The 22,881-nt window shown below is 47.8% G+C and overlaps 1 long non-coding RNA gene across 1 annotated transcript; it reads left to right on the top strand.

Moving 5' to 3' along the window:
• The first annotated feature begins 10,538 nt into the window (after positions 1 to 10,538).
• Positions 10,539 to 22,255, top strand: LOC147081790 (uncharacterized). The gene is made up of 2 exons (XR_015076446.1): positions 10,539 to 12,324; positions 20,178 to 22,255. It is a non-coding gene; the product is annotated as an uncharacterized LOC147081790 (long non-coding RNA).
• Positions 22,256 to 22,881: the final 626 nt, after the last annotated feature.

Genomic DNA, 22,881 nt, shown 5'->3' with positions numbered 1-22,881 from the left:
CCCAACGCCCTGTAGGCCTCAGATTCGGCGCTCGCCCTTGTCTGGCGGTACAAACTTGTTCATCATGGAGAAGGTTAGGCAGAGAGCAGAGCGCTTCAGCACTGAGGCTCTGGACCACTTGGTGGCTGCAGTTGAACACCGTCGAGAGGTCCTGTATCCGGATAATGGCAAGAGGCCGAATCAGAAGGCTTATCGACGATCTTGGAGGGAGGTTGCTGTGAGGGTGAACTCCAGCAGCATGGCAACCAGGACCCCTGTTCAGTGCAGGAAGAAATTCAACGACCTCACACGGATCGTTAGGGTAAGTGATGGTTTACCAAACTTGTGCTTCCCTCCATCTGCAGCTGACTTTGGGCACCCTGCTGCAATGATGCGCCAATGGCCATCTGTCAGTATGCACCCATGGCCCTTTCTGGGCATACACATGGACAGATGTCTCAAGGCCTCATGTAAGGGCTCTTGCACCATGGGGGGCATGCGATGAGGTCTCAACACATCGTGCAACAGAACCTCCCCTTCTTTCCCCTGCAGTCCAAGCTGGTGATGATTCGAAAGGAGCAGCGTCGAACTGGTGGCGGACCTGCACAAGTGGTCACTCTCACGGATCTGGAGGAGAGAGTGCACCAGATACTTGGAGGACGTCTGCCTGGTCCTGTGACCACTGCATCTGCCGACCCCATTACCGACAGCGAGGGTAAGACTCTCAGCTTTTTCACCTGTTGCCTTCCACTTGGTCCCCCCGCCAGCATGCATCCTCAGTGTGCAGCCATGTCAGAGCCTTGACGCAATCTGGCATGCCTTTCAGCAAAGCTGTCCTTTTGCTAAAGCCACTCCTCCACCTCCCACTTTCAGATGAAGCAGCACCAACTCGGGCTCAACGCGCTGAAGCTGCCAGTGCCAGTGCCACCGGAGACGAGGACCAGGAGGAATCCGGACCAGCCACTGCAGAATCCAGGGAGCTGAGACATCTGCAGACTGGGGATAGTAGTCCCCTGGAGGGGAGGGGGGGTGGCTCTGAGGATGAACCAGTTGCCGGACCAAGCGGCATGCAGCAACGCACGGGGGGATAGGCAAGTTCGGCCACCGTCTCCCCGCAGGGCAAGGCAGGTCGTCATGACTGCTGCACAGAGTGCAGATGAGGTCCGTCGCCTGGCTGAGATGAGCAAACAGGCCCGGGTCAGACACACGGAGCTGATGGCTGCAGTGGAGAAGATGCCTGAGTCAATAGATTCATTGGCTAGGAGTATGTTGGACTTCGGGGCAACAATGGAGAGGACTCTGCAGGGCTTTGGGGCAACAATGGAGAGGACTCTCCAGGTGTTCGGGGAAACTATGGACAGGTCTATCCAGGGCTTCGGGGCCACAATGGACAGGACTATCCAGGGCTTCGGCCCAACAATGGAGAGGACTGTCCATGGCTTTGAGTCGGCAATGGAAAGGACTATTCAGGGCTTCGGACAATCCCTGGAAAAGCCTGTGCAGGGCTTGTCCGAGGCAATGGAGCGGTCGGCACCTGCCTTGTCTGAAGCCATGGGAAGAACTGTCCAGGCCTTCTCCGAAGCACTGGCACCTGGCACACAGGTCCTCACTGTTGCCACGCAGTCACTTGCTGAGCTCCTCCATAGCCAGATTGACGCAACGCGATCTCTCACTGCAGCCACCCTCTCTGCATCAGATAGGATCACCCCGGGCCCTTCCACTCCCGTACAAGGCCAGGAATCAGTGGAGCATGCGATTGTGGCGGATGAGCCGAGCTGCTCCCCTCAGATAGCCAGTGTGTCGTCCGACCATGGTGCAGGTGTCCTCTCTCGGCAGGAGGGCATTGCACATGCCAGCGCTGGGACGCCTGCATTGCAGCTGCCACCACCTGCAGGCCACACTGCTTCCAGCCATGGTCACAGCAAGCATCCTGCGTCCGCACCCTTCAAGCCCAGCGGTCGGCCAGGCCGCCCCTCAGGGGCTTCTGCACTTCCAGACAGTCAGGAGGCATCCCCCAGCCTTGAGCCCGCCACCGGGGCCAATTACGTAGGAGCAGCAGGGAGGGAAGGGGCCGGGCGCAGAAGAGAAGTCGATCTCCCTCAAGGGGCCAGTTGTAGAGGGAAGTGCTGAGGCGTTTGTTTGTCCAAATTCAAGGACACCCTCACCTGCTGTTATATTTGCTGAGGTTTGTTGAGTTTTGCGGCTTGGCCGAACAGTTAACAGTTATTTTGAAAGTTATGGTTTGTGCTCACATTACGTTGTTTAGCTGTAATGAAAGACTTTTGTGTCAATAAGCAGAAGTTTCAATGTTGCATGGTCCATGTGACTACTTTCAGTGATGCTGGCATTCAGAGGCCCTCAAACATCCAAAGTGCGCATGAGTTAAGACTCTCATCATTCCGCCACAGGGGTGTCGACACGAGTCCAGTGGAGCCTCTGACGTATGGACCTTCCACTTTCAGCAGCCCTTCCATCTTCCTCCTCCTCCTCCTCCGCCTGCTCTTCCTCCTCCTCCTCCTCCTCCTCCTCATACTCCTCCTCCTCTGCCTGCTTGTGCAGGGTCCGAGGGAAGGTGATGAATTGAAGCGTTCGCCTATAAAGGGCATCTGTCACTTGCCGGATGCAACAGCGGACTGCAGCCTGAGCGACAGTCGCATTGTCCCCAATGGCTGACTGAAAGGATCCGTTGCCATAAAAATGGAGGCCATCAGTCAGTTTAGCCATAACGGACAGAGAGGTTCTGTAGCGTTCACGCGGCTGCAGATGCTGACCAAGCAGGTGGCACAAATCAGTAACAATGTCCCTCCAGATTCGGAGCCTTCACAAACACTGCTCCTCCGACATGTCAACGCTTGTCACCTGCTGCCTAAAGACCCTCGCAGCATCCCGTCGGATTGGCCGACCTCCATTGCCCCTCCTCATTCTGGCCAATCCCGGCCCTCTCTCCCGCCGTCTCTCTGCCCCTTCACAGTGTTGGGCGATGAGGCCGTCACCCTCCAAACATGCTCCCATTCCAATGCCAGTTGGTCAAAAGGCTTTTAGGTGTAGTGCTGCAAGTGCTTCAGACAGGGTTGAAGGTCCCAAGTACTGTAAAGCTAAATTCCCAGAACTCCGCTCCACATTAGCTCGCCAACTCTCTCTAGCAGCGATCGCAATGAGCAGGCCAACTGGCAGAAGATTCTGCACTAGAGCTGTCCCCTTTAAATAGCGCTGCCCTACTCCGAGAAGGGCCTGTTAGCCCTCCCTCGAACTGTTACTAATAGCGCTGGGCGCTAAGGCTCCGGTCGCCACCCAATATGCGCTCAGGCGCTCCTAAAATGCATTGCACACTGAAATGACGTCATGAGCTGCTTGCGCTCGCGGGCGCGCGCAAACACTTAGCGCAGGCGCTAAATGTATAGTCAATATCCGAGTTGGCGCTATCTTCATAGTGCTTGCCCCAACATAGGGCTTTGCCCCAATTCTAGGTCTCTTTAGGCGTTCAACGCCAGCGCTACCAACCCAATTTCTAGGCCTTAGTGTCCACTACAGCACTCTTTTGCTTAGTGCAACACTCTTTTACTTAAATACAGCACCTTTAATACAGTATACTCTTACTTAAATACAGTACTTTTAACTAGTGCAGCACTTTACTTCTCACAGTACACTTAGTGTCCACTACAGCACTCTTTTGCTTAGTGCAACACTGTTACTTAACAGGGGAGGAGAAAATGGACACAACGAGGGAAAATTGACTAAAATCACAATTTAACAAAAATCCCCCTTAATTCCCACCTGTAACTACCTATCTAAGTTGCCTTGTGATGGGCCAGAAAAGCTATGCTCACCAGTGAAATGCCTGCTCCGTGCCCCTGCGGTCTTAGGTTCTTCACCACCCTGAAATGGAGATATCCCAGTGTTTAAAAGTAACTGCTGGTATTCCACTCCCTTGGGCAGGCTCCTGAGTTGTAGATAGGGCATGGAGGCGAGGCTGCAGAGAGAGAGAGAGAGATGGCTTCCTGAGAAGCTATCTTATACCCCATTTGGAGCCGAAATCTTCCCGCCCAAATCCAGATGTATCTGGGCTATACAAAAGGGAATTGATCTGTCCCATTCGTTGTGATGGGTTTTGGATGAATTACCCATTTCCCTTGTGATGGGTTTTTGAATGTATCCCCATTCATTGTGATGGGTTGAATAAAGCTGTTTCCGTTTGAAGAATTGAAGAAAATATGTCTATTTCCTTAATTGCTGAGTAAGCAGCCCTTGGAGGTTAGTGTAAACAATCTGATTGTCCTGTGGTCACGCCCAACCGCAATTGATTGGCAGTCTCAAGTGCTTAATCTCTTAAGTCAATATTGTAAAGCGTTCGTGTAAACAAAGTTCCTTTGTTCATGCGGACAGTCTCAAGCACTTAATCTTTTGAGTCAATATTGTAGCAGTTTCTCAAACCGCATTTGATTGATGGTTTAAATACCTTATTACTTCAGGGGCTGGGTTTTTTAAAAATCCTTTGTCAGCCATCTTTGATTTTCCTTTTCACAGCACACAGGCTGTGTTGTGTCTTCTGCCACGAGGTCGGACAGCCATCTTTGATTTTCCTTTTTCACAGACACACACAGGCTGCCTTTTCTTCTGCCACGAGGTCTGACGGCCATTTTTGATCCCTGGATTTTTAAAGGTGTATTCTACCCAGGAATTCTTTAATCAAAAATAAATCTTCGGAGCTGTAGAAAATTTCGAAATTATTGCAAAATCCTACAACATCGGCCTCGGTTCTGACACCCCTTGTATTTCCTCGGTGTCGCGCTCTCTCTGTACTGCCAAGCTTAACCCCGGTAGGGCTACAGGTGGTGGTTGGACGTCCCTTTCTGCCACTCTAACCCCCTCTACTCCCCCTTGCTTCTGCACATCTCCCTTAAGAGCGCTTGTGCTTATCAGGCATACCATCCCCTTAGCATTAGATAGGGCCTGGGTTAAACCTTTTATCTTGGCCTCACAGGGCCCGTGATACTCCACCCCGAAGACTTTGCTACTGGCTACTTTATAGGCTGCCTGCACATCCCGTATCCTCTCCTCCTGTTCTCTTATTACTTTTGTTAGGCGGGCATTTTCACCCCGCAGCGCTAGCTCATTCCCCTTTGCCTCTGTTACTTGGCATTGGAAATAGTCCTGCTTATTCCTGTGGGTCTCTTCTAGCTGTAATCTGATATGCTTTTGTTTAGTTAATTCCTCAAACATTTTCTCCCCTGCCATAGCCCTTACGGCTGAGTGCTCTTCGGATTCCCGGAGCTCTGCTATCAATTTCTTGACCTTCCTATCCAGCAACTGGATCTGTCTTTGGTAGCAGACCAACCAAATAGCCTTCTCTATTGGCCTTTTATTGTCCTTGCTCTCGGTCCACTTAGCAGCTGCGTCCACTGGACGCTCAGCCCGTAACAGGCTTACGACCCACTTTTTGGTAATATTTACTTTCTTAAATACATATTCGGAGATTCTTTCCTCCATTTTTGTTCTTTCCACCAGAACCGAGTCTACAGCCTCACACCCTTTGTACCAAGCTCCTGCCTGACTCGCCATTATGTAGTGGGTGGTGGGTTTGTCGGCCTTTTAAATTGACTTTGACGATTTGAATCGTCCCACTCCCTGGTTCTGGGGCTTGGAATTTTTTAGGGGATGTGTTAGATGTAGGCAGACAACTGTTTGGTACAAGAACAAATATTTTATTTAGAAATCGCACACCACACGAATTAACTAAACAAAAACGTACACGCAATGGGTACAGAAGTTATGCTGTGAGAGAAAAAAAATAAAACCACCTCCCACCACTACACTAACTAAGTTAGGCTCTGAAATTACAGGGACTATGCTCACCAAAGGATTTCTCCACAGTTTAGACCAGTTGCACACTGCTTTCTCTCTCCTCAATCTTGTGGACTCCTTGGCTGGTTGCGGTGTCTTCGGTATTAGCACTGGTCAACGTTTGATGGTAAACAAGTTTTTCTTAGAGTCAGCACTGGATGATGGTTGATCTTTCAGTGACACTGAGCTTCTTGTTAGGTTTTCTTGTTGTGTTGCTGTAACCTCGTGTGGCAGGTTAGATGTTTCAAAGCCAGAGTCAAGGTGCCCAGACTCCAAGTGCCTTTCCAGCGTGTTCTCGGGTACGTTTCTTCTGCTCCGGTGTGCTGCTGCTGCTGCCCACCAGCACTCTCTCTCTTCAGCCCGTCTGTTGAGGTCACTTTAGCTACTAGCAAGTCCCCAGTTATACCTGAGAGGCTGCTTAAACTTTTGCCCCAAAACTCAGGTGCACAATTGATTTTAGATGATTCCCTTTTGTGCAATTTTGGCAGGCTGATCAACTCTGATGTGATCCCTTTGTGAGAATTTTGGTGGGCTGATTGAGCATTAGCATGATACAAGATTCCCAAAGGTGTTGATGGGGTTTTTGAATGGTGCTGTTAGAATGTAATCAGGTCTTGATACTGTCCATTGTGTGTTTTGCTGATGCCAGGGTTTTCTGTATAGCCGTTTTAAGAACTATTAAAATATGTATGTATCTGGGTCCCTGGTAAGTAGGCTTTTATTAGACTGCTAATGTCTCCCTGGCGGCCTGCCTCCGAGGTGGGTTAGCAGCCCTATAAGGATCTCATTTCCCTGTGCAGACCCAGCACACAATTTAAAATGTCCAAACTCAATCCAATAGGCCCTAGTTTAGTCCAAAGGCGCCTAATAGTGAGATATTTCTGCCCACATTTCTCCTCCAAAAGGTCCAACACAGTCTCTTTTTAAATTCCAGACACATATCCATTGAGTAGGGGATCCCAGAATTTTGTGAATCCTACAGAACCCTGGATGTCAAGGGATATACGAGAATGGATGAGGAAATAAGGGAGGCTTTTGGCAGATAAAAAGGATTAAAAACAGTGGAAGCCCGAGAGGAGTATAGAAAGGGTACTTAAAAAAGAAATTAGGAGAGCAAAGAGGGGGCATGAAAAAACACTGCCGGGCAAAATAAAGGAAAATCCTAAGGTGTTTTATAAGTATATTAAGGGCAAGAGGATAACCAGGGAAAGAGTTGGGCCTATTAGGGACCAAAGTGGCAAACTGTGTGTAGAGCCAGAAGATGTAGGTGAGGTTTTAAATGAATATTTTGCATCTGTGTTCCCTATGGAGAAGGACGATGTCAGCATAGAAATCAGGCAGGGGGATTGTGATATACTTGAACAAATTAGTATTGAGAGGGAGGAGGTACTAGCGGCTTTAACGCGCTTAAAAGTGGATAAATCCCCAGGCCCAGACGAGATGTATCCCAGGCTGCTGTGTGAGGCAAGGGAGGAGATTGCAGGGGTTCTGACACAAATTTTCAGAACCACTCTGTCCGCAGGGGCGGTGCCAGAGGACTGGAGAACAGCTAACGTAGTACCATTATTCCAGAAGGGTAGTAGGGATAAACCAGGGAATCACAGGCCAGTGAGCCTAACATCAGTGGCAGGGAAATTATTGGAAAAATTCTGAGGGACAGAATTAATCTCCACTTGGAGAGGCAAGGATTAATCAAGGATAGTCAGGATGGCTTTGTCAGGGGGAGATCATGTCTGACCAATTTGATTGAATTTTTCGAGGGGGTGACTAGGTGTGTGGATGAGGGTAGTGCAGTTGATATGGTCTACATGGACTTCAGTAAGGCTTTTGATAAAGACTCGCATGGGAGGCTGGTCAAGAAGGTAAGAGCCCATGGGATCCAGGGCAACTTGGCATATTCGATCCAAAATTGGCTTAGTGACAGGAGGCAGAGGGTGATGTTCGAAGGTTGTTTTTGTGACTGCAAGCCCGTGTCCAGTGGTGTACCGCAGAGATCGGTGCTAGGTTTGTAGTGTACATTAATGATATATATATGAATGTGGGAGGTATGATCAGTAAGTTCGCAGATGACACGAAAATTAGTGGAGTGTTAAATAGCGAGGAGGGAAGCCTCAGGCCACAGGACGATATAGATGGGTTGGTGAGATGGGCAGAACAGCGGCAAATGGAATTTAACTCTGAAAAGTGTGAGGTGATGCATTTTGGGAGGACTAACAAGGCAAGGAATACACAATGAATGGTAGGACCCTAGGAAGTACAGAGGATCAGAGGGACCTTGGTGTGCATGTACATAGATCCCTGAAGGCAGCAGGACTGGTAGATAAGGTGGTTAAAAAGGCATATGGGATACTTGCCTTCATTAGCTGAGGCATAGAATATAAGAGAGTTGGGATAATGGGTTTGTTCTCCAATTGGCAGGATGTGATTAGTGGTGCCCTCAGAGATCTGTCCTGGGGCCTCAGCTTTTCACTGTGTTTATCAATGACTTAGATGAAGGAATGGAGAGTTGTATATCCAGGTTTGCTGCTGACGCTAAGTTAGGTGGCACAGTAAATAATGCAGATAGGATTGACAGTTCCAAAGACACATTGACAGATTAAGCGAGTAGGAAAAACTGCAGCAGATGGACTTCAGTGTGGGGAAATGTGAGCTCATCCACTTTGGAGCTAAGAAAGATCAGGATATTTTCTCAATGGTGACAAGCTAGAAACTGTGGAGGAGCAAAGAGATTTAGGGGACCATGTACAGAAATCACTAAATCTAGTGGACAGGTACAGTAAATAATGAAAGAGGCTAATGGATTGTTTGCCTTGATCTCAATGGGGCTGGAATACAAAGGGTAGGTGTTATGTTACAGTTGTATAAAGCTCTGGTTAAACCACATCTGGAGTAGTGTGTTCAGTTCTGGGCACCGCACCTCAGAAAGGATATATTGGTCTTGCAGCGGGTGCAGCGTTGATTCATTAGAATGATTCCTGGGCTAAAAGGGTTAAATTATGAAGACAGGTTACGTACACTAGGCTTGTATTGCCCTGGATATAGAAGATTAAGGGGTGACCTAATTGAGGTGTTTAAGATGATTAAAGGATTTGATAGGGTAGACAGAGATAAACTATTTCCTCTGGTGGGGGAGTCCAGAACAAGGGGGCATCAGCTTGAAATTAGAGCTAGGCTATTCAGGGGTGATGTCAGAAAGCACTTCTTCACACAAAGGTTGGTGGAAATCTGGAACTCTCTCCCCCAATAAGATGTTGAGGCTAGGCCAAATAAAAATTTCAAAACTGAGATTGATAGATTTTTGTTTGGCAAGGGTATTAAGGGTTACAGAACCAAGGTGGGTGGATGGAGTTGAGATACAGATCAGCCATGACCTAATTGAATGACGGAACATGTTCCTATGTTCCTACCTATGTTCCTATTAAGGGGCAATCGTGGATTTCTGCTGGCACTTATGTGCCAAATGTTCATTTTTTGTTGCTTCCAAGACCATTACGGGATTCCAATGGGTTTCCCCCTAACTGAGGGATGCCAGACAGTCAGGCTGCAATGCAGGTGTTCTGTGCCCACTTGCACTGTCCTGCACCCCTGTTCTGCTATTATGACTTTGCCAGCATTGCTACATTGATTATATATGAGCTAAAAATGTAAGTTAGATACACATAAGATGGGCTTTGATGATTCTGTTCTCTTACAGCAACACACTGAAGGATTGCTTGAAAGCAAAACTTGGCCAGCTTCAATGCCAATTCACGTGGGGCCCACAGAAAGACAGTATTGACTTGGACGACATGAAGTATAGATTACAAGATTTAATACAGGCTGATGTGAAATATCAGGCCATGCCTTACAATGAACATAAGAACATAAGAAGTAGGAGCAGGAGTAGGCCATACGGCTCCTCGGGCCTGCTCCGCCATTCAATAGGATCATGGCTGATCCGAACCTAGACTCACGTCCACTTCCCTGCCCGCTCCCCGTAACCCCTAATTCCCTTATCAGCTAGGAAACTGTCCATCTCCGTTTTAAATTTATTTAATGTCGCAGCTTCCACAGCTCTCTGAGGTAGCAAATTCCATAGATTTACCACCCTCTGAGTGAAGAAGTTTCTCCTCATCTCAGATTTTGAAGGGGCAGCCCCTTACTCTAAGATTATGCCCACTAGTTCTAGTCTCACCCATCAGTGGAAACATCCTCCCCGCATCCACCCGATCAAGCCCCCTCACAATCTTATATGTTTCGATAAGATCGCCTCTCATTCTTCTGAATTCCAATGAGTAGAGGCCCAACCTACTCAACCTTTCCTCATAAGTCAACTCCCTCATCTCCGGAATCAACCGAGTGAACCTTCTCTGAACTGCCTCGAGAGCAAATATATATTTTCTTAAATATGGAAACCAAAACTGTACGCAGTATTCCAGGTGTGGCCTCACCAGTACCCTATATAACTGAAGCAAGACTTCCCTGCTTTTATACTCCATCCCCCTTGCAATAAAAGCCAAGATTCCATTGGCCTTCCTGATCACCTGCTGTACCTGCATACTAACCTTCTGTGTTTCATGCACCAGGACCCCCAGATCACTTTGTACTGTAGCACTTTGCAGTTTCTCTCCATTTAGATAATAACTTGCTCTTTGATTTTTTCTGCCAAAGTGCATAACCTCACACTTTCCAACATTATATTGCATCTGCCAAATTTCTGCCCACTCACTTAGCCTGTCTATGTCCTTTTGCAGGTTTTTTATGTCCTCCTCACTCACTGCTTTCCCTCCCATCTTTGTATCGTCGGCAAACTTGGATACGTTGCACTTGGTCCCATCCTCCAAATCGTTAATATAGGTTTTAAAGAGTTGGGGTCCCAGCACTGACCCCTGCGGAACACCACTAGTTACTGATTGCCAACCCGAGAATGAACCATTTATCCCAACTCTCTGTTTTCTGTTAGATAGCCAATCTTCCACCCATGCCAGTATATTACCCCCAATCCCGTGATTTTTTTTATCTTGTGCTTTTGTAAACTTTCTGCAAGGCAACTGTGAAGAGGCAATTCAAAACTTAAAGGAAGCTGAAAAGATTCTGAGGGAGAATCACGAACATGAATTTGAAAGAAGGAGCTTCATCACCTATGGAAACTATGCCTGGGTATATTATCACATGGGACAAGTGACAGAGGCCTAGTCCTACCTCGACAAGCTGGAGATGATCTGTAAACGATTTATTAATGGCTCTCGGTATACAGCACTGATACCTGAAGTATGCGGAGAGAAGGGTTGGTCAGTGTTGAGTTCTGCTAGTCAATACTATGAAGAGGCATAGGAATGTTTTGATAAACATGGAGGAAGATCCTGATAACACTGAATGGAATGCTGGTTATGCAACTGCTCTGTTTCGTCTGTGATGTATCCGTGTATAATAAGACACAGACTGCAGGAGAACGGTACAACAGGTGTTTACTCAACGTGGCTCACATTGGAACTGATCTGTACAGATTACTACTCAGTGCTATAGACAGGTGTGGTCACTGCCGGTACTGCAGTATACATGAGCTGTAAAAGATAGTTCCCCCCTTAAAGGTATATACATTACAATTCCTCCCCTTTTAGATTACCAGTACCATAACACTCATTTAACAATTAAATATCAAACTAATTACAATTAACACTGTTGGAGGAAATTTTGGTACTAAAGGACTTTGCAAAGCTCGTCGGGATACTTGACATTTGTTACAGGCTAAAACTGGACCTTGAGCTACCCTGGGATGAGTAGTGCCAGCTGCATCCTGTTTTGTACTTCGGTTATTTTGCAAGGACAGACAGTCTGCTATTGTTTTATTTTCTGCTTATCATATCTCACGGTGAAAGGTCCGAAGAAGTCTTAGTTCTGCTGAGCATTGTTTTTCTGCTGAGCCTTGTTTAAAATATTTTACTGCTACACTGTCATGAGGCATTTCTGTGATTAATCCGCTTAACCTTTAATTTGTGTATAAAGGTAAATGCATTTAGAGTGTTAAACGAGAAGCTTGGCGGTTGCACAGGGGTGCATAGCACTTCTCCCAGAGCGCTCTGCAAATAAAAGTGTACTCTCACATTTCAATTATACCACAGTCATCTGAGTCTTATTACTCTATTAAGCTGAGGTTGGGTATACGTCGACCTTGTATATCACTTGGTCCGTTCAGGCTCCAACTCAGCGGTAACAAATTGGTGCTGCGAGCAGGGTCACCGAGTGCTCAAACACCCTGATCAAGTGCTAACATGCTCGAGTGATCCAAAGAACAAAGTAAGTGGGCCATTGGAATGTAAGAAAACACTATGTGGTTCTAGACATTTGAACGTCTGCATTTATTAAGTTTTTGTCTCAGGAATACTTAGGTGAAGGCTTAGGTTGAGCTTGGGAATTTCGGCAAAGGAGTCCGGACAGACTTTGCCACGAGCACGTGACGACACCCATCGCTGAAGGTAAAACGGGGGTTTCGGAGACCGTGATTTAGGGAGCAACTGATGTCGGGTAAGAACCTTAAGAGGGGGCCTCCGGGCTCCCTCATTTACAGTTACATGACAGATAGATGTTCGTTAATTGAGAAAATGCAGAGGGACGGATGGGATGTATCACAGACATTAGAAGCACAAAGAAAGTGGCTAGATAAGCAAAAGAAAGAAAGGACCAAGAAGGTAGGGGTACTCTTGGTCCATCAACTGACTGGATTAATAGAACAGGTTGAGAAAGTGCAACAATTAATCAAAGCTAAAAATCAGGAAAATGCAGAACTAAAAAAGAAGATAGAAATTTTGGAAAGCATTAATAAAGAACAAGAAAGGACATTAGCGTACCAAGGGGGATGGTCCAGACAATGGAATAATGAACCACTTCCCCCGTACGTCCCTCTAGGACCAAGTGCCCCTGGGATAGAGGAAAGGAACCTTAAAAAATGCTGGAATTTCAGTTTGTGTGAAAGTGTGTGTTAAAGTGTGACTGTTTTTCTGACTATGAATGTTTAAGAAGTTATAGTGTTTTTGTTTGAAAAGTCTGTCTTTAAAAGAAAGATTCTGTTATGTATGTTTTAGCTCCACCCACTTCTCTGTGTTAAAAGTGCTTAAAAATGTTTGTCTTGTCTTGGATTTTGGAAGTTTTAAGAATGTGCGAATAAGATTGTGCCCCAAGAGAAAAAATCTTTGAACTACAATTTAAATTAAGCTGGTGTGTAAAAACTGAGAAGAACAACAAAAAGTTTGTTTAACAAAAGATTAAGTTTCAGCCTAAGATTTAACCTTGGAGTCGTGGTTGCTTTGGTGAAATCTTCCAAAGCAGTTTGATTTGTTTAAATGTGAAAAACTAATTTTTCTCCAGTTATATTCAATGTTTTTACAGTGTTTTGGAAAGACATCTGAAGAAAGGACAATAAGAAAATTAATATGACGTAATTTACTGTTTTCTGCAAGAGTGTGCTATTTTGTTTTATTTGTCTGTTCATAGTTTTACAAAAGATGGGCTTCTGCCTTAAAGTTACAGTTGCCAATGTGCTTGGAAGAAAAAATTAATTTGAATGTTTACAAGATCTGGAATAAATTGGAGTTGTGAGGTTAATTAACCTATTAAGACCAGACTTTCATTGTGGCCACGGTGAAATTCTGGTTGGTGTGAATTTGTGTAGACCGAATTGAATAATACTTAGCTTGTGAATTTTGCTCAAATCCCGTCTTTGTCCATATTACCTCCGTGTTCATGTTTAGTTAAAGTGTGAAAACACAACTGTCTTTCGATAGGGAAAGTTCTTTTTGATTTACATGAATTGACGCAGTTGCGTGCATTTGATAATGTGTTGCTCCACCTTCTTAGAATCCTGCAAAGGAGTTAACCCAACTTTAGTATGAAGTTTAAAGATATTTGGACGTTAAATAATTTAAGTTTCTTAATTTTAAGTTAATATTTCCCCAGTGACAGAAGGAATTTATGATTTGATAACTTAACCTTGGGCTCTAAGCAGAGTCACAATGGAGTCTCTTCTTTCTTTTTGTTATATGGAAGTTACCTTGTAAACTAATTGCAGCACTTCTGTCACTAATGTTAAAACACTGTGTAAGCTACCTAGCCTGAGAATTACTTGTTTCTGAAATTGGAAATGGAGGATAAATTGATAGAAATGAAATTGAACATTGATAAAAACCTGCTGGTACAATAATACTGCTGTTTGGATTTTGGGATAATTTTGAAATGACGAAATGGACTCAGGCAATATATATATTGGGTTACTTTTGGGAAAATAAAATATCCTCTAAAATAATGATAAATAAAAAGTGTTAATAACTTGGATCAAGTGAGAACGTTTGAGCTATGTTTTCTATCTTAAATATTGTACTGGACAGTAAAGTTTCTCCAGGACTCATGAATGAGATATGAATGATAATTAAAGGAAAGTGATTGAGAGTGTAAGATGTAGTTAAGAATAATAAAAAACCTGCCGAGTGTGTGCTCATTCATCTTCAGTGTACTGTCCCTTTAAAAGCCTGTGCTTCCCTCTTCGAGGTCACAGGCTGCGCGCTTTCTCTCTCTCTCTCTCTCTCTCGCGATCATGACTGCAGCTAGAAGTTGTGATTGAAGTTGCATGGTTCGTGTGTGTGTCAACTAATGTGCAATGAATTATGAAATGAGAATGTACCCGATGGCTGAGAAATCGGCTAAAGACGCGAAAGTAGCTGTGGATAAAGTAGAGCAGGATATGTTAATTACGAAACAAGCTTTTGAACAATTGCCATACGATGAAGCATCAGAGTATGATGAAATTATCACTCAAACGTTGGTGAGATTGGGGGAATTATTGGTTTCAGCTCAGTCTCGGCAACAGCGGTGGATTGTTAAATAGATACAAAATTCATTTTGAACCATTTGTCAAGGGAAGGGTATGTTGTATCAAAAGCAAAGATTCAATTTTGCAAAAAGTGTGTGATATACCTATCAATTCCTCCAATAAAAGGCGAAGAGTTACGAAGGTGACTAAAGGTTTTTATTGACTAAATAACAGAGCCCACTCTCGTGGGTGATCCGATCCAAGCAGGAGGAATACCAGCCAGTCGCTCACCTTTATACCTGGCCTGGTGGGTGGAGCCAAGGCGGAGTCGGCAGTGGTCATCCCAGGTATAGCAGTGTGGCAAGAGGTGACCTCGTACCGTGATACAATAGTGGTCAGTGATACAGTTATAACGAACAGTGGTGAACAGTGCTAACTACTAACAGTGATACGATAGTGAACGTGGTTTACCACATTCACCCCTTGTTTAGAATTAAGTCCGGCGGGGTGAAGTGTACTACCAATTCTGGTAGGTCAGTCTGTCCGGAGGCTTCGTAAGCCTCTCCGATCGCCGCAGCGGTGGTGTTGCCTTATCCGGTGCTGGTGCCTTATCCGGTGTTGATGCTGGTGTTTGCGTGGTCGGCGAGGGCTCGTGGGGTTCCGGCATGCCGTCTACCTGGACTGAGGTTGGGGGGGGTGGTGGCGGTGTTTCCAGATCGGCTGAGGGTGCGAGGTCTCGTAGGGAGACAGTGTCCTCCCGCCCGTCTGGGTACGCCACGTAGGCGTACTGGGGGTTGGCGTGCAGGAGGTTCACCCTCTCGACCAGGGGGTCCGTTTTATGGGTCCTCACGTGTTTCCGCAGCCAGACCGGCCCCGGGGCGGTCAGCCAGGTTGGTAGAGTGGTTCCCGTAGTCGACTTCCTGGGGAAAACGAACATTCGTTCATGGGGGGTGGTGTTAGTGGCCGTGCAAAGTAATGACCGGATGGAGTGCAGCGCTGTCGGGAGGACTTCTTGCCAGCGGGAGGTTGGGAGGCCCTTAGACTTTAAGGCTAAGAGGACGGCCTTCCATACCGTCGCGTTCTCTCTTTCCACCTGACCGTTACCTCTGGGGTTGTAGCTGGTGGTCCTGCTTGCTGCAATACCTCTCTCTAGGAGGAATTGCCGGAGTTCCTCGCTCATGAAGGAGGAGCCCCGGTCGCTGTGTATATAGTTCGGGAACCCGAACAAGGCGAAGAGGGCATTCAGGCACTTAATGACCGTGCTACTGGTCATGTCGGGGCAGGGGAAGGCAAAGGGGAAACGGGAGTACTCATCAACGATGTTGAGGAAGTACACATTATGGTCAGAGGACGGGAGGGGCCCCTTAAAGTCGATGCTCAGGCGCTCGAAGGGGCGGGTGGCCTTGATCAGGCTTGCTCGGTCCGGCCTATAGAAGTGCGGTTTGCACTCCGCACAGGTCTGGCAGTTCCTGGTCATGGTCCTGACCTCCTCGATGGAGTAGGTCAGGTTGCGGGCCTTAATGAAATGGTAGAGTCTGGTGACTCCGGGGTGGCAGAGCTGGTCGTGGAGGGTCTGAAGCCTATCGATATGCGCGCTGGCGCATGTCATTCGTGAAAGGGCATCAGGGGATTCGTTCAGCTTGCCTGGCCGGTACAAGATCTCATAATCGTAGGTGGAGAGCTCGATTCTCCATCTCAAAATCTTGTCATTCTTGATTTTGCCCTTCAGCTTGTTATTAAACATGAAAGCCACCGAACGCTGGTCGGTGAGGAGGGTAAATCGTTTGCCTGCCAGGTAGTGCCTCCAGCGCCGTACTGCCTCCACGATCGCCTGGGCCTCTTTCTCGACCGACGAATGTCGGATCTCGGGGCCCTGTAGGGTCCTTGAGAAGAAGGCCACTGGCCTCCCCTCCTGGTTTAGGGTGGCGGCTAAGGCGAAGTCGGATGCGTCGCTCTCCACCTGAAAGGGGATGGACTCGTCCACTGCGTGCATCGTGGCCTTGGCTATGTCTCCCTTAATGAGGGAGAAGGCCGCGCACGCCTCCTCCGTGAGGGGGAAGGAAGTGGCTTTCAGGAGGGGTCTGGCTTTGTCCGCGTAATTGGGTACCCATTGGGCATAGTAGGCGAAAAGCCCCAGGGTTCTCCTAAGTGCTTTAGGGCAGTGGGGGAGGGGTAGCTCCATGAGGGGGCGCATTCTTTCTGGGTCGGGGCCGATGATTCCGTTCTCCACTACGCAGCCGAGGATGGCAAGGCACGTGGTGTTAAACACGCATTTCTCCTTATTGTAGGTGAGGTTCAGCCGTTGGGCCGTACGGAGGAATTTCTCCAGATTCGCGTCATGTTCCTGCCGGTCGCGGCCGCAGATAGTGACGTTATCTAGGTAGGGGAATGTAGCCTGCAGTTCGTTCTGGTCAACCATCTGGTCCCTCTCCCTTTGGAAGACCGAGACCCCATTAGTGACACCGAAGGGGACCCTAAGGAAGTGGTATAGGCGCCCATTCGCCTCGAAGGCGGTATACTGGCGGTCCTCAGGGTGGATAGGGAGTTGGTGGTAGGCCGACTTCAGGTCGATGGTCGAGAATACTTTATACTGTGCAATCTGATTGACCATGTCAGATATGCGGGGGAGGGGGTATGCGTCCAGCTGGGTATATCTGTTTATGGTCTGGCTGTAGTCGATGACCAGGCGGTTTTTATCGCCGGTCTTTACGACTACGACCTGGGCACGCCAGGGGCTGCTGCTCCCCTCGATAATGCCCTCTTTCAGGAGGCGCCGCACCTCAGAGCTAATGAAGGCTCTGTCCCCGGCGCTATACCGCCTGCTCTTGGTAGCGACGGGTTTGCAGTCAGGGGTAAGGTTAGCAAACAGAGAGGGTGGCGGGACCTTGAGGGTGGAGAGGCTGCAGGTGTTACGCGGTGGGCGGTTTAACGTTTGCTGGTTGTTGACTGTGAGTGGGGGGAGGGGTCCACCGTATGCTAGGGTTACGCTTTGGAGGTGGGATTGGAAGTCCAGCCCTAGTAGGACGGCAGCGCAGAGATGGGGGAGGACGAGGAGTTTAAAGTTTTTATACTCCGTGCCCTTAACCGACAGGGTCACGACACAGTAGCCGCTGATGTCCATGGCGTGGGACCTCGATGCCATCGAGATTCGGCTGCGCGTTGGTAGGACAGAGAGGGAGTAGTGGCTCACCGTGTCTGGGTGGATGAAGCTCTCCGTGCTTCCGCTGTCGAACAGGCAGGTCGTGGCGTGGCCGTTCACTTTGATGTCCATCATTGACTTGGACAGATGGTGCGGGCGGGCTTGGTCCAGGGTGACGGAAGCTAGTGTGTAGCTGAGCGAGTCGTTGTCATCTGCGGGCGAGGCGGTCGGGCGTGGTGAGTAAAATGGCGTCTCCCACGAGGTAGGGCCCCATGAGGCACTATTGGGGTCGGTTGCCTTAATCAAAGATGGCCGCCCCCATGACTCATGTGTGGGGATGCTGGCCTCAGTTGCCCTAAACAAAGATGGCCGCCCCCATGACTCATGTGTGGGGATGCTGGCCTCAGTTGCCCTAAACGAAGATGGCCGCCCCCATAGTTCGCATGCGGCACTGCTGGCCTCTGAGGATCCGCTCCTGCAGGCCTTGGAGAAGTGGCCTTTCTTCAGGCAGGTTTTACATATGGAGTTCTTGGCTGGGCAGCGCGACCTCGGGTGCTTCTCCTGGCCACAAAAAAAACAGCCGGCGGCCCGATCGCGGATGCCCGATGTCGGGGCCGGTGCCGGGGGTGGCGGGGCCGGTCGGGTCCGGGACGCCGACGCAGAGGTAGGTCCCGGGGGCGGCGCTGGGAAGGGTGCTGTGGTAGGGGTCGGGCCCGAGTCCCAGGGTCGCGAGCAGTACCTGGTGAATGCTTCCTGATCTTGGTGGGCCACTTCCAGGGAGATAGCGAGGGCTTCAGCTTTTTCCATGCTGAGGTCTTTAGCTTCCAGCAGTCTTTGCCGTGAGTACTCGGACCGTAGGCCTTTCAGGAATGCGTCGCGGATATTATCTTCAGTATTTTCGGCTGCCGACACCGATTTAAAGTCACAGTTCCTGGCGAGTGCATATAGCGCCTGTGAGAATTCGGCTACTGATTCTCCTGGCTGTTGCGGCCGTGATCTTAGGAGGTGCCTAGCGTACATGTAGTTTACCGGGGTCCGGTACTTCTGTTTCAGCAGGTTGATGGCGGTCTCGTAGGTAGTCATGTCCTCGATGAGAGTGTATACTCTCGGGCTCAGTTGTGCCTGCAGGACACTTAGTTTGGATGCCTGAGGGACGCTGGATTCTCTCAGGTATGATTCGAAGCAGACCAGCCAGTGTTTAAAGTCTGCGGCTGAGTTTGCTGCTCGTGGGTTCAGGTCCAGGTACGGCGGTCTGAGGGCTCGCAGCCAAGCTGGCTGGTGTGGCTGTGCTCCTGGGAGCTGCGCTGGTGGCTCCTCCGCCGGTTGTGACTCGTTGTCGGACATCATTAAATTTAGTCAATAAAATTGATATACCTATCAATTCCTCCAATAAAAGGCGAAGAGTTACGAAGGTGACTAAAGGTTTTTATTGACTAAATAACAGAGCCCACTCTCGTGGGTGATCCGATCCAAGCAGGAGGAATACCAGCCAGTCGCTCACCTTTATACCTGGCCTGGTGGGTGGAGCCAAGGCGGAGTCGGCAGTGGTCATCCCAGGTATAGCAGTGTGGCAAGAGGCGACCTCGTACCGTGATACAATAGTGGTCAGTGATACAGTTATAACGAACAGTGGTGAACAGTGCTAACTACTAACAGTGATACGGTAGTGAACGTGGTTTACCACAGTGTGTCACGTATTAAGGGCACATTCTGACACCAGATGAAAAAGTCCTGCTCTCAGAAAGGATCCAAACAATATCCCAACATCCGGAACCTACCACTAAAAGAGGAATACGAGCATTTTTAGGATTAATAAATTTCTGCAGGACAGATGGATACCAGAAATCACTAAACTCCGAGCCACCAGAAACCGGACAACCGGTTTGACCCCTTATGAACTAATGACAGGACGAGCGATGCAATTACCTGAAGGCATCATAACAGGTGGGGCCGACGTAGGCCCATTAAAAGATAAATTAAGACGATACGTTTTGGAATTAGGCACTCAGTTAAAAGAGATGCGCAAAGAAGTCCGAGACCACCAAAGAGAGCGAGATGAGGAGTTACAGCTCAATATGCTCCCCGAGGTACCCCCAGCGGGAACAAAGGTCATGGTAAAGATGTTGCCTGCAAAACCAGGTTTCGCTCCAAAATGGAGCGGGCCGTATGAAGTTATAATTAGTGGAGACACCTGTGCCTGTCTGGACATAAGAGGGAAGGGGGTTTGGAAACATTGGACTCAACTGAAGGTTTACGAGAAAAGGGCGGGCTCAGTCGAGCCCAAACCATCAATACAGGAAGAAAATCCCGGGGATGGTAATACCAGTAGAGAACCTCAGCAAAGGGAAGATGAGTCTAGTGGGATACAATGAACAAAAGGAGGGTGTGTGTGTGTAGCAAATTACTAATGACACATCCTTTGTACTTGTCTTACAGATCAATAACGGCTGATTAATGTATGATTCTTTGATCTGTGTGCCTGTGTGGGCATTTGTTTTGTGGCTTATTGCATCATTTGTGCTTATGTGCTTTTACTTAAACGTGTTAATACAAGAGTGTTATCGGGAGGGCCAAAGAAAGATTAAAATAACACCAGAACAACAGTATTTAATAAAAGATGAGGAGGGAGACCGTAATATGTTTAGTTGCGATAATATGCATTGTTACGGTAGCCGGGGGGAAGACCGCTACGTAAGTGGGAATTACATGTAAATACTTATATATATATACTTATATATATATGTCATATGAGTATGCTAAGGAAAAGGGACAGTCCAGCTGTTGGGTCTGTAGTCACATAGTAAAGGAGGAATTCCGTTGAGAGCCATCCCGTTCAATGCCTCAGAGATGGCGGAATGGGTCATGCGCCAGAACGTCAGCGGCGACTATAAAGATTCATACAACCAGGAGGGTGACAGAGACAAATGGAAGTCGGCAGGTTATGACCTAACCATTTTCCAGGGGTGGTACCAGCCTAATTATAATCGGAATAGGCAGCCTCCATTCTTAATCATTACTAATACTTCAGGGGCTGGTAGGCCGGAGGGGCCAATATGTTTAACGAAGAATTTGTCCGGAGGCACAGAAGTAGGACGCAGTAACTGTTTCCAAGAAATTAATATAACAAAATGCAACCTCACCGAAGGCTGCGGCCAAGGTTTCTTCCAATTAAATCATATCGGAACCCCCAATAAAACAACTGGGGGACCATGGGAAGGGGAGGAAATCAGATGGAGGTGGAGGATTCGTAAGTCACTGGGCGACAATCTAACCGCATATAATAGGACCTATTTTATATGTGGTCACAGAGCCTACCTGTGGCTCCCCTGGTCTTGGACTGGATCTTGTGATTTGGGATATGTGCTACCATATGTTTACCATCTGTCCTCCCTAACTGACCACCGTCACTATCGAGCCAAACGCGACATTACAGAAACCGAACGGTTTTTCGCCATTTTATTCCCTCCTTATGGGACAGGCAGAGCCATAAAAGAAATCCAGCTTGTCGCGTCATTGTTAGAAAAGGTAGCTAATGACACCGAGGAGGCACTGGCATGAATAAGTGATGAGATGACGGCGATACGAACGGTTGCCTTACAGAACCGGATGGCATTAGACTACCTGTTAGCGGAGCAGGGGGGGTACATGTGCCTTGATAGGGCAGGAATGTTGTACCTATATCCCAGATAGCCCCGAGAATATCACAAACTTAGTAGCCCACATGAGGGATGAAGTGAAGAAACTCCATACCAATCCCGGGGGCAGGGATGGTTGGACTGGCTAGGACTAACGGGATGGGGCCCCTGGATAATGCATGTGCTGGTCATTATTGTCGTGATATGTGTTGCAATATGCTGTCTGTTAACCATCTTAAAAACTTGTTGCAAAATGGCAATGACACAGTTAATGCCAGTCAGTATGATAGATGAGCTATTGCCTGAAGAACAGCAAACGGAGGACAAAACTAATCCGGCCGACTCCCCCTTAAGTCAGTGGTTGTAAGATCGACACTGTGAAGAAAGAAAATTGGTGGTCGCCTGGAGCAAGAGGATCGTGCTCCAGGACCAAAAGGAGGGTTTGTTGGAGGAAATGTCGGTACTAAAGGACTTTGCAAAGCTCGTCGGGATACTTGACATTCGTTACAGGCTAAAACTGGACCTTGAGCTACCCTGGGATGAGTAGTGCCAGCTGCATCCTGTTTTGTACTTCGGTTATCTTGCAAGGACAGACAGTCTGCTATTGTTTTATTTTCTGCTTATCATATCTCACGGTGAAAGGTCCGAAGAAGTCTTAGTTCTGCTGAGCATTGTTTTTCTGCTGAACCTTGTTTAAAATATTTTACTGCTACACTGTCATGAGGCATTCCTGTGATTAATCCGCTTAACCTTTCATTTGTGTATAAAGGTAAACGCATTTAGAGTGTTAAACGAGAAGCTTGGCGGTTGCACAGGGGTGCATAGCACTTCTCCCAGAGCGCTCTGCAAATAAAAGTGTACCCTCACATTTCAATTATACCACAGTCGTCTGAGCCTTATTACTCTATTAAGCTGAGGTTGGGTATACGTCGACCTTGTATATCACTTGGTCAGTTCAGGCTCCAACTCAGCGGTAACAACACTTTTAACATGCAACATTAGCTGAAAATAGTCTATTTATATATTCAGTCTTTGGGGAGGCTTCCTGGTCATTTCTGGATAGCGCCTTTCCCGAGTGTCTTGCTCTTGGTGCGGAGGCGATTCTGGTCCCCTGTCATTGGTTGGTTCATCAGCTTCCGATGCTACTGTTTCTGGGGTAGATGCGACCTGTACGTTGGGTTCATCACCAGGTACATATGGGCGAGGCATGGGGTTGACTTGTTCCTGTGACTCTAGGATCTGGTCAGCATGGAGTCTCACGATGCTCTCCCCAACGTCCACTGTGTACATTAGTGGGCCCTGCCATGTGCATATCGTTCCTGGCTACAATTTTTCTGTTCAGTAGTCGCGGGCCAAGACTGGTTGCCCTACATTGAAGCTCCTTGTTGGCTTCTCATGGATGTGCTGGAATTGCTTACTCTCAACATCTCTTTGTACGTTTGGTCTGAGCAAATCCAGGTGAGATCTTAACCTTCGGTTAAAGAACATCATGGCTGGGACCTGGT

Source organism: Somniosus microcephalus, unplaced genomic scaffold, assembly GCF_052327205.1.
Source record: "Somniosus microcephalus isolate GS21.2 unplaced genomic scaffold, FLI_Smic_1.0 scaffold373, whole genome shotgun sequence".
NCBI classification, from domain to species: Eukaryota; Metazoa; Chordata; class Chondrichthyes; order Squaliformes; family Somniosidae; genus Somniosus; species Somniosus microcephalus.
Note: the sequence above shows the minus strand (reverse complement) of the source record. Positions and strands in the feature narration are given on the sequence as shown.